At 39.0% G+C, this 9,978-nt stretch overlaps 1 pseudogene; it reads right to left on the reverse strand.

Moving 5' to 3' along the window:
• Positions 1-8,358: 8,358 nt before the first annotated feature.
• On the reverse strand, positions 8,359-9,164 carry LOC131413383 (large ribosomal subunit protein uL18-like; annotated as a pseudogene).
• Positions 9,165-9,978: the final 814 nt, after the last annotated feature.

Genomic DNA, 9,978 nt, shown 5'->3' on the forward strand with positions numbered 1-9,978 from the left:
AATTTAAAACCTTCCTCTAGCATAATTCTTTTCACTTTGTATCATGTTCATTGGTTTGTCTTTCCCAAGAGACTGAGTCAGGTCATAGTCCCCCAGAGCCTAGCAAGGTCCATCTCCCAGTAGGTGCTCAAGAATCTTTGTTTAATGGATAAATTAATAAAAGTTATAAGTGAAGAGAGAGATTTCAACTTTGATTAAATGTGGAAGGAAGGGAAGGAGGAAGGGAGGAAGAAAGAAAGGAAAGAAGGAAGGGAGGAGGAGACAGGATGACAGGAGGAAAGGAAGGATTGGAGGAAACAAGGAAGGAAGGGAGGAAGGAGGACAGACTATGGAAGTAGTTACCTCTCTAATATAGCAGAGTTTACTTGCCCATCTATGAGCTGGATTTAAGAGTCCCAACTCTAAGATTCTATGAATTATTGAACACTTATTATGGGTTTAGCGCTCTGATGTCATTACCGGAGGAAAGGGAAAGTGAGGAGAGGTTAGCAAATAGACATTAGTCACAAAAATTATCCTAAGGTGCTTACAATTTAAGTGGAGAACTAAAACTAACACATGAAACAATCAAAGGACAATACATCCTAGCACATAATTAGGTTTTAAATTACTTATTACAGAGGAAATTATGAGGTCAGAAGGAAGGACCAGTAGCGTGAGCTGGAGGAATCAGGCAAGACTTCTATGAGATTTGAGACTTGGGCTGCCTCCTGGAAGGATAAAGAGGAAGAGCCCCAATCTCAATAAAGACAGAGGCAGAGATGAGTCTGTTCACGGATCAGTGAGACCAATTTGGCCAGGGAGAGAAATTGGCAAGGTGGGGCCAAATTACTGGTAGCCTTGGAAGTCAGCCCAAGGCATTTTTACACAGGATGTGGTAGCAAATAGAAGCAGCCTGGGAGGGTTTTCTGGTGGGACTCACTCCCCATTATTTCTTTTCCTCTTCTCAATGAATGAGGTGACTTGCATTGGCTAGAATCACCCTGTGGGTGATGAATTTCTGAGAATGTGGCAGATGAAAGTGGTGGTGGCAGCTCCAGGCATCTCATTCTGGTTCCCAGATGGTGGTAAATCTAGGCCAGGAAGCGTCACTATTTCCCTAAATTCTGTGCCTTCACAGAAGTTGCAGGAAATAGGGTGGAGACGAGAATAAAGAACTTTCCTCTACAGTCTCAGAAGGTGGTATTTTACAAGAGGCATACGGTGCTGGCATCGATCAGAGATGTTTTCCACCTGTATGCCACTTCTCATGATAAATAAGAAACTCATCAGAGAAGTATCCTCTTGGCAAACAACCCAATGTTGGGTGATACTAACTTCCATCTTTCTAGACCATCGAGATTTTATATAGATAGGTAAGTATGTGTTTTTTCTTTGTGTCTGAAGACAAACCCTTGATGGATTATAAAATAATGGCTATCCATGAAAATAAATTCGCCACAAAATTTGAGCTATTATTATAATATCCTGATTATCTCAGAATAATAACTATTTGGAGCCATTGTGGTATTTATAAAGTATCAGGGCTTTAACAAAATGAAAATATGCTATAAAATAAATACCCTTCAGATTTTATGCAACTAATCGATTTGAATAAAATAAATCTTAATTAAGTTTACATAGGCAGATTAATTTTACCTAGCTATGTTTTCATATTTTGTTATTAACCACGTTTTTCTTTTGTATCTCATTGAAATTAACCCTATTCAATTTAGATAATAAAAGAAGGCTATAAATGCTTTAAATTTCTATTCATTAAATATGAAATATTATCCAAATTTTTTAAAAAGACATATATTTGGAAATATACAATGAAACAAGAGGAAATAATTTTATGGAACTAATTTTATGTTATTTTGAAATTATACTTGAGATCAGAGAAACCATATGTAATTGTGCCTGTCTATTGTATGTCTGTGGTCCTACTGTGTTTGTCTATATCTCCACAGACTAGTCTTAGGATGATTTCTTATAAGAACAATAAAAGAGATCTTCTACCAACGAATAAGGTAGCAAGAAAATGTTTGGGGAAAAACATTGAGAAGCAAGTCTGATCTTTTATATTATATACCAATGAATAATCACAACAGTTTTAATTAATGTACCTTCTGCAGCCTAAAAACATTTTAAATCACATTTTCAACAAACATAAAGTAAGGATCATTGCTTACAAAATCCATTTTGCAGGTAGAAAAACTGACAGCAAGAATAAATGACTTATTTAAAGACAGATAGTCAATAACAGATAAAATCAAGTCTAGCTGTCTTGACTTTAAGCTCAAAGTACTTATTAACCCTCATTATGTCCAGGATGTTACCCACCACTGGGCAAAGCTCAGTCAGCATTCTGGAGATGGCTGTTAGGGCAAGAAGATTCATGAATGACGCAACACCAAGGAAAATACACACAAAGAAGAGGAGCTCATTCTCTCCGAGGAAGAAGCAGACTCAGCTACACTAGCTACACAAGAGTTATTCTGTGACCCATTTTAATTCTCTAAATGATAGTCTTGAATGAAAAACAGTCTCTTCACAGGGAAGAAAGGCCATCGCTGAGGGTTCTTTCATCCTCTTTGTTGCACACAGTTCTATTAAGCAGTGTTATAATAGGATTCATCTGAAAACCTAATGCTTGGTTGAGAATTTTAATTAATCCAACATTGTGATAAATTGGTAATTAGGATGTTTGCCATTTCACATAATGTATTTAACAATCAACATATCCTGAATATAATTTTTTTTTGATAAATCAAAGAACACGGCACGTGGTCAGTCATGACTTTAGTTCTCATTGTGCAATTCTTGAGGTGCAAATGTACCCACACAAGATCAGCATGAAGTGACTAAACAGAAATGCCTGAGTTCTATCTGCCCTTTCCAACACCGCAGCAAGCAAGGGGACACAGTCGACAGAGAGAAGGCATCATGCATGGGTGCGCGTATGCACTCAAATTCATTCAACAATGGGTGCTGACTTTGTGTCAGTCACTGTGTTAGGCAATGACACAGATTTACGGCTCTGAGTGTAATAGATATGGTCCCTGCCTTTCTAGAACTTACATTCTAGCTAGGGAGACAACCAGGTATCTAAACTATCAACAAGCAAAACAAGGCAGCATTTTGCAGGAGATACTGGAGAAAAGAGAGCCATTGTCTTAGCCTGCTTAGGCTGCTATAACAGAATACCATAGACTGGATGGCTTAAACAACAAATATTTCTCACAGTTCTGAAGGCTGGAAGTCCAAGATCAAGGTGCCAGCAGATCCAGTGTCTGGTGGGAGTCCTCTTCCTGATCTGCAGACAGCAGTCTTCTTGTTGTATCCTCACATGACAGACAGAGCAAGTTCTAGTCACTTTTCTTCTTATAAGGACACTAATCCCCTCATGGAGACCCCACCTTCATGACCTCATCTTAACCAATTACCTCCCAAATGCCCCATCTCCTAATACCATTGGGGGTTAGGATCTCAACATATGAATTTTGGGGGGGACATGAACATGTGGTCCATAATAGCCATCTAGACCTACACTGTCCAACAAGATAGCCACCAGCCACATGTGGCTACTGAGCCCTTGAAGTGAAGCTCATCCAAATTGAGATGTTCTGTCAGCGTAAAATACATACCAGATTTCAAAGACTTAGTATGCAAAAAAAGTATGAAAAATATCTCATGAATAATTTTTTATATTGTTACGTGTTGAAATGATAAGATTTGGATATACTGGGTTAAATAAAAAATATCATTAAAATTTATTTTGCTAGTTTCTTTTTACTTTTGTTTAATGTAGCTAACAGAAAATTTAAAATTACTTCTGTGACTCGCACTTATGTCTTGTATTATACTTGTGTTGGACAGTGGTGGTCTAGCCTGGTGGTTCTCAAATGGGGTGACTTTGGCCCCCAGGGGACATTTGGCAATGTCTGGAGACATTTTTTGTTTGTCACAACTGGAGGGAGTAGGTGCTACTGGCATCTAGTTGGTAGAGGCCTGGGATGCTGCTAAACATCTTAAAATGTACAGGATAGCCTTCTCCTCTATAATAAAAAATTACCTGCCCAAAATGTCAGTAATGCCAAAGTTGAGAAATTTTGATCTAAAGAAATCAATTAAGAAAGTATAAAAAGAGCTTAAAGTGAACAACTGAATAATCTATAAATCTATGTCTGTATAATGGAATATATATGATACAGCAATCTATAATCAATAAATTACCATTTGCAATATAAAAGGCCCAAGGCTAGAAGCATCCCATGCATGTGGCGTGGGACAAAAGAGCAGACCAGCTCAGATCACTCCTTCAGATCCCTGGTTGTCACGTCACCAGCTTGTTGGTGAGGAAGAACTGGTATTCTCAGAACCCTTAGTAGATAGCTTGAAGTTTATGGCACATACTCATGAGTATGAGTATTCACAACAGATCTCATTAGATCCCAAGTTAAAGACCTTGTTACTTATAATTCAGAGTAGTTGGAACCTTCCATCAACATTTTAGAGTTTAAAATGAGCAGTCAGGTAAGTGGTTCATCTCAATGAAGTTTATTTCTGCCTGAATGTGCCATGTGTTTTAGAGAAGTTAAGAAATCGGCTGAAATCAGTCCCAATCCTGTAACATTCTGGAAATTGCTTTTCTTTTGAAGGTATGCGTGATTGCAACTGGTTCACTTGCCTTGTGTTTTTTCTTACTCCAATGTAATCAAGAGTTCTGATTATTTCAGCTTTTTGGTTGTTTGGATTTTAGCAAGGAGGTGTAACCATACTTGGATGTGAGGCATGACATATTTGAAGTTGCAGGATCAAAGAGTTTTGGAACTTCAGCTAAATATTTGGAACCTCTACTTCTCTATTTCCAACCTTATGCCAGAGAGAAGCCCAGTGCTTATCACTGAAGTTCTTCACAAGTAACTGCAGGAAGTTCCCTTCTTTGGGTCCCAGAGATGGAAACCTCCACTCCTTCCCCGCTCCACATTGTCTCATCTGAAAACTATAATTCTTTGATCCTCCAGATTTGCAGGTCCTGCTCACCTAAACCTCTCCTTCTCAAAGCACAACTGTTGCTTTGAGATTTAGATAAATGAAGTTTTCTTATTCACGCATTAGCATTTTTAGTTCCAGGCCACCTCAGGTTATTTCTTAAGCAGGCAGAAAGTGGTGTTCCCTTAAATTCACAATCTTCAAAATTTAGGCAAAAATAAGGCTCCACTTTGAAGCAAAAATACATTGGTTAGTGATCGGGTGAAATAAAATTATCTTGTTATAGAAACCACTTAAGGAAGAACAGGATTGGTCTGCAAATACTGTGCTGCATCATTAAACCGCAGGAAGGAAAAAAGGAAACCACATTACTTTACATAACTTTCGTACCTCATATAACCTCCCAGGCCCTCCTCCTTTAGCCAGATTCAGCATCTGCCTCTAAAGCATAATAATTTTCTAGAGCAAAACACATCTAGAAAAAGTTCCTATATTTTGGATAAACACAAACATAATTAATTTATATTCTAGGTCATAGGATGACTATGTTGAACAGCAGGGAAAATATCAGATTGAGTTGGAATATGTCACAAATACTCCAGTTCTCTCTCTGGGGACATGGTAGGATTGCCTTTTCCTACCCTTTTGAATTTGGACACAGCCATGTGAAAATGGCTAATGAAATATAAGCAAAAGGGACATGTGTCACTTCTGGTCAGCTTTGAGAGGAAGTAATAGTGGCATCATATCAGTTTGGATCTTCGAATGACTCAGATAACCACAGTCCTTCTGAAGACCCAACTTTGGAATGTAGCCTGAGATATTAAGTCACAGAGACTGGGATTTTTCATTACTGCAGCATACCCTAGTCTATCCTGACTAACAAACACACGACTTAATATCTGGTAACTTGTTTTTTACCGTCTATGCCTTTTCTAAATATTGTTTACTTCCTCCCAACCTAACAAGGGAGGAGGAATTTAATAAACACTTAAAAATAATAATTACAAAGAGAAAAATACATTTAAAGCACAGAGAGTAATGTCAGGGAAGAAGAGAGTGATCATCTGACAACAGCCATTTTTACTGCCATTACATGTGTGTGTGTGTATGTTTCATTTTGTTTGAAGTGCCACTTCACCATGCTGAATATGGGAATTTGCTCCACTTTTTATCCATGCCAACTCAACAATGTTACCACTGAATAATTTTTAATGACCAATTTTTCCATGCCCTGATTTTGGTTGCAGCCAGTTTTCCATTATTTTTAATGTTTGTGGTCTTTATTTGACTCTAGAATGGAGACTACCAACTTGGAGGACACCTGCAGCATCTAAGACTCTGCATCCAGCTTTTCCATGTGCTTTTTTTCGATTCTCCCACTGTGCACCAACCACAAGTATGCAAGCATGAAGACTGAATACTAATCCAAAGGGAAAATTGGGTTGGTTGTGGCAACGCCTTAGCAGGAAATTCCTCCAGCCACCAGGGCATGTGTTGAACACATGACTATTACTGATGGTGGCAGATGCTCTACCCCAGCTGACTATCAATAACTTGGAAGTTGAGCTATTTTTCTTTTTTGTTTCCACTTAGTTTGCAATTTTGTCAAAATGAAATGCGTACATAATTTTTAAAAATCAATCCTACAAAGCCTTTAATGAAAAAGTACAATCCTTTACTCTATCCCTCCTAACCCCTGATTGCCACTCCACAGACATCCACTTTAAAATCTATTCACTGGTTTTGTCCTCATGTTTCTAAATAAACGGCTTCTGCTGTGTTTCTTGATTTTTCAGATTTACATAGATGTATCGATTTCCCATTATAGAACATAAAAACTTAGCTTTATTGCATTAACACCTTCCTGCAGACACACATGTTCACATATACACAATATCAAAAAAAATTTGCTGTGTAACGAATCACCCCAAAACATATTGGCTTAAAGCACCCATTTATCTACTCACAGTTCTGTGGATCAGCAATTTGAACTGGACTGGGCTGGACTGGGCAATCCTTCTGGTCTTGGCTGAGCTCATTCGTGCAGCTGTGGTCAGTTACCAGGTTGCCTGGGGGCTGGCTGGCCTAAGCGGCCTCAATGGGGGTGGCTCTTCCAAGCGCCATGTGGTCTTGCATCCTCCAGCAGGCTAAGCCAGGTTTGTTCACATACAGGACGGGCAGGGTGGAATGACGCAAGTACAAGCACGTGAAGCTTCTGGAGGCTCAGGCTCGGAGCTGCTCTCTGGTACTCCCACTGCCTTCTCTCCCGAGGCCAGTTGGATTTGAGGGGAGGAGAAATAGACTCCACTTCTTGACAAGAGATGCTATAAAGCCACATTGAGAAGCATCCAAGGAGAGGAGAATTGTGGCTATTTTTTCCATTTACCACACACAAATAGTATATATACACACTGAACCTCCGCTCCCCGCCATTCTCTTTATATAGCCATATCATATCATATATCACCAATTGGAGTTCAATCAGTATTCAGTATTCACCCTATTGTAATGATGGACATTTATTTGTAATTAGATCTCATAGTGAACTAGGATTATATTTTCTTTCTTATATAAGGATTTCTGCTCCCATCCTCAGAGTAAATAATTGTCTCATTTTGAGTTGTTTGCTTGGTTTTTCTATGGACTTAACCACAAATTTGGTTCCAAACTTCTGCAGTAAGCATACATTTGCTAAGAACAAGTACAGCAGATGAATTCTGTATCCTCCCCGACCCTAGACTCATCCCCTGGAGCCCCATGTCCTTCTATTCTCACCAGCACTGGGTGTTCTTTGGGCCTGCTACATAGTAATCACTCTGAGGTTCCCTGGCTACTTTCTTCTGTAGAGTATCCTGTTTCTTGGCTAATAGTGTCTTCTTTCTGAGTTTTCTCCCTATGTTGGAGGAGCATGTCCTGTAGTGGATTCCTGACAAACAGTGCACGGGAGGCAACTTTTTGAGACTTTGAATGACTGAAAATGCTGCCCCACTGGCAGACTTGTTTGACAGCCTGGGTGGGAATTCTGAGGAGGAAATTATTTTCTTCAGAATTGTTAAGGCATTGCCCTTCTACCTCCTGTTATTATTTTTAAGACCTCCGAGGCCATTCTGTTGTCTGATCCTTTCTCCATAACCAGGTTTTCTTCTCCAGAAGTTTTTAGAATCATCTCTACTTCTTTCATTCATGTTGTAGGTGCATCGACTCGTTCAGTCTCGTAACTTTTCTACTTTATTCTGGGACTTCCGTTGGACATTCTTTACAAATACTCTTATTTTCTCATCGTATTTTTTTCTTATTTTAAAACTGTTTTACTTTTATGAGGGTGTTTGGTTTTTTTTAGCTGCTTGGTCAATAAGTTTATTGTCTTGATCTGAAAAATCTTCACAGAAAATTGTGGTTTGGTTTAGCTCCCGGGGCCCACTCTTGAGCTCTGAGGAAGCTTGCCTTCTTGTGAGCTACTCCATCTTTCTCCCGAGCAAGAGACATTTTGGAACAGTTTCACTTCTTCTTTTTAACTTCCTTCTTAGGTTTCTTCTCATAGACTGGATTCTCTCATATAACAGTATGAGTTTTCTTGTATACCTCCTCCATCACGTCTGGAGTTACATTGTTCTTTATGTATTGTGAGAATTGTTTCTTGTAAGCATCTTCATACTCTTCCATTAGATAACGCATATCATCTGCAACATCTGACCCATGACATGCTTCCGATGTACTTCTGCACTGAATTCCTTACTTTCTGTATCATAACTAGGGAATCATTTGGTACAGAGACGGATTGACAAGGTTCCATCCACAACTCCCCTCAGGAACCCCCCAAATTTGTTTCCAGTAGTCATTCTGGCAAGGCCTGCATTCAAATAGCAGGCAAAGGCACCAGGTTGACCGTGACTGCTTTCTTCACTGTATTTATCTCTGGTCACTTCCACTTGGCCTTCATAGATCTTGTCCATGCCAAACCTATTGAGAAGCCTGCAGGCCAGCAGCAGGCCAGTGCAATAAGCTGCAGCATACTTTGTCAGGCAAACCTTCCCAGCATATTTTGGGAGTTCATGTGCATTAGCAGCACAGACTATCATATCCTCTTCTATACGGGCATAAGCAATCTGACAAATGATATCTCTGTTGGTCACATGAACTATCATCCTATATTTGAGTGTGTTGTATTTATTTTTGTCCTGGATTACCAAGTGTTTCCAAGCATAGTAATCAGTTTTACCCTCTTGTTTTCTTCCAAATTTCACTTGGTATCTATTGAAGCAGGCGTTATTCTGGATACCTTTAACAGAGACTGATGTCTGTGGCTTGCCATAGTCTTCTTTTTTGGAGGTTTTTACACTTTATTTCTCTATCTATTTAATATTTATTCTATTATATTTTTAAATTCTAAGAGCTCATTAAGTCTTCTGAATGTTCTTTTTTAAGAGCATTCTGTTCTTGTTCCATGGATGCAATATTGTCTCTTATTTCTCTGAGAGTTTTTCTTGTTTTGTTTTACATTTTCTTCTGCTTCCTGCATGGTCTCTTCCCTCTGTGATGTGTATTAATTTTGGATTTTGCCTTTTTATGTTAGATATTTTTTCAAATATCTGTTACTCCTTGGCTGTCTATTTTCAAGAGAAGTCCTGAAAAGCTAATGGCAGCCCAGAGTGTATGGGTCAGATTTGCAACTGATGAGATTCACTGTAGGGTGATCTGGTGTTTTGTTGGGTCCTCCCAACAGTCAATATCTTCATTAGTTTTCTATTGCAGCAATAACAAATTACCACAAACTTGGCAGCTTAAAACAACAAAAATTTATTACCTTACAGTTCTGGAAGTCAGAGTCTGATACAGTCTTGCTGGGCTAAGATTGGGGTGTTGGCAGGGCTGCATTCCTTTCTAAAGACTCTATGGAAGAACTTGTTTCCTTCTCTTTTCCAGCTTCTAGAAGCCACTTGTATTCCTTGGCTTTTAGCTCCCTTCCTCCATCTTCAAAGCCGGTAACAGTGGGTCAAGTCC

This window comes from Diceros bicornis, chromosome 14 (assembly GCF_020826845.1).
Source record: "Diceros bicornis minor isolate mBicDic1 chromosome 14, mDicBic1.mat.cur, whole genome shotgun sequence".
NCBI lineage: Eukaryota > Metazoa > Chordata > Mammalia > Perissodactyla > Rhinocerotidae > Diceros > Diceros bicornis.